The sequence below is a fragment of the Sprattus sprattus genome (assembly GCF_963457725.1).
Source record: "Sprattus sprattus genome assembly, chromosome: 1".
NCBI lineage: Eukaryota > Metazoa > Chordata > Actinopteri > Clupeiformes > Clupeidae > Sprattus > Sprattus sprattus.
Window position 1 is genome coordinate 77,567,453 of NC_137920.1, and position 2,500 is coordinate 77,569,952.

The 2,500-nt window shown below is 36.0% G+C and overlaps 1 protein-coding gene across 1 annotated transcript in view; it reads left to right on the top strand.

The window, feature by feature from the left end:
• pitpnab (phosphatidylinositol transfer protein, alpha b) overlaps positions 1-2,500 on the top strand; it is a gene marked incomplete at both ends in the record, with an annotated part of 26,494 nt that overhangs the window by 13,014 nt on the left and 10,980 nt on the right. The gene's annotated exons all lie outside the window — the stretch shown is intronic.

Sequence of the window (2,500 nt, forward strand, 5' to 3'; positions counted from 1 at the left end):
TTGACCAATTGTCATTTTTCTGCAAATAAATGATCTAAATGACAACATTTTTATTTGAAATTTGGTAGGAATGTTGCCAGTAGGTTATAGAATAAAACTAAAATGTACATTTTACTTTAACACATACCAATAAATAGTAAAACCAGAGAAACTGATAATTTTGAAGTGGTCTCTTAATTTTTTCCGCGGCTGTATATGCCTACTCTAAAGTCTCTTTACATTATTGTTATTCTTTTTAAGCTTATTTCCAGTGTGTGGTCATTTAATGCAAGAGAGGTGTATGCATCTTGCACGCAAAAGGTTTCATTAGCAGGGATATGTTTATATTCTGTTGGTGTCCACATAGCTTGTCTTACATATAGTCAATATCAGATCATCATCATCATCAATACCTTATTGATCCATAGTCAATGGCGGTCAAAAGCATTATTAGCATTTCACACATAAAAAAGCACTGTTTTGTTATAATCACAGGGTGGCTATTTCTATCACAAAAAAGAATGTGAAACCTGAGTGTGAACTGAGTGCTAACGCGTTTGCATGTGCGTGAGTGTGTGTGTGTGTGTGTGTGTGTGTGTGTGTGTGTGTGTGTGTGTGTGTGTGTGTGTGTGTGTGTGTGTGTGTGTGTGTGTGTGTGTGTGTTTCCCAGTCCTAGTTGCTCAAACTGAATAAGTAGCAGTTAGTTTGTGCATCTACTGTTTTAAGACGTGGCAATTGAGTGACTGAATAACATTTAGATTTTTTGTTTTTCAATATTCTGCTTTGTGGTGGATGGAATCACTGTAGAAGACTCTGAAAGGGTCTCCCTGAACGTATTGACATATGCATACTGACACATCTAATTACAGTGCATGAAATGCCCTGTATTGTTATTCCTAGGCTTCTTCTTCTTCTTCTTCTTCTTCTTCTTCTTCTTCTTATTCTTGTTACCTTTTTCTGCGATTAATTCAGCCCGAACCGCTTAACGTAGAAACTTCATTCAAACTTTGTCGCGTAGGTCTTGTAAAGGACACTTATGCTATGTATTTTTCACTTTTCTAAACTTTATACTTTTTAAGTTATTAAAGAAAAACGAATCTTAATTTTCCCATTGACTTACATTAGGCCATTATGACATCATAATAGGGTAATTAAACTGGCTTGCACCTGTGCTTCACTGACAGCTGCGGCAAGCCTCCAAGGGTCCTCTTCTCTCTGTACCTCTCCATTCAACTGTATAACTAGGAATATTAATAGACACCTTCCATACTATACTTTTTTTTCTCTCCATCACTCTCACTCTACTTTCTCTCACACTCCATCTCTCTGCTTCACTTTTTTCTCCTTCTTTCAATATTTTCACTCTCTCTTTACTGTCTTTATCCAGAGCCACTCTTGTTCACTCTTCTTTCCTTACTTTGTTTCTTCCTCTCTTCTTTCCTTTCTTCTTTCCTTCTTTCTACTCTTCTTTACTTTCTTCTTTCCTTCTTCCACTCTTCTTTCCTTTCTTCCACTCTTCTTACCTTTTTCTTTTCTTCTTTCGTCTTTCACTCTTCTTTCTTTTCTTCTTTTCTTCTTCGGCTCTTCTTCCCTTCTTCCACTTTTCTTTCCTTCTTCCACTCTTCTTTCCTTCTTCCACTCTTCTTTCCTTCTTCCACTCTAATTTTCTTTCTTCACTCTTCTTTCCTTTCTTCTTCCCTTCTTCCACTCTTCTTTCTTTCTTCCACTCTTCTTTCCTTTCTTCACTCTTCATTCCTTTCTTCTTTCCTTCTTCAACTCTTCTGTCCTTCTTTTACTGTTCTTTCCTTTCTTCCTTCCTTCTTTCACTTTTCTTTTATTCGTTCTTTCTTAACTTTTGCATTTCATGCACTGGTATTTCCTTCAGGAAATGCATTTTCTAGTTGTTTATGTATTTCCTTTTGGCCATATAGTTCACAGTGTTGACAGTGCTGTGAAAGCTTGTCTTACATTTTATTACGGTTTTTTTTAACCACCGAACTATATAGCACATAGCCTGGGTATTTATGGGAACATATCTTTCTCTGTCTTTCATGTGACCATATGCTTTCAAAATGAGTTTGAAGATGCTACCTTAACAAGACAAATAATGTTATATGTTAGTGTGTGCTTTTATGAGAAATAACACTTTTTACATAATAAAATTGCTTTGATTTGTATCTTTCTGAACTGTATCTTTCCAGACATGACTGCACTTCTTTGTACTGAAAACATTTTTAGTACAACTTTTTAAAGGCACCCAGTGCAACTTTATAGGCTTGAGACTCAAAAAATATACATTCAATTTCTCTCAATGTCTTTTTTACACGTAGTAAGTTTCAATAACTCCATACCATTACATATCGACATTCAAGGAGCAAAGATGAGATGTCGTTGTGTGGTGAGAACTGATAGAACAATCGCCGGTGGGGAGAGGCCATTTTTCCATTGACTGGAATCCTGCTTTATTTATTGGTGGCACCAATAAATAAAGATTTGGGGAAAAAATGGCGGCGATTGTGGT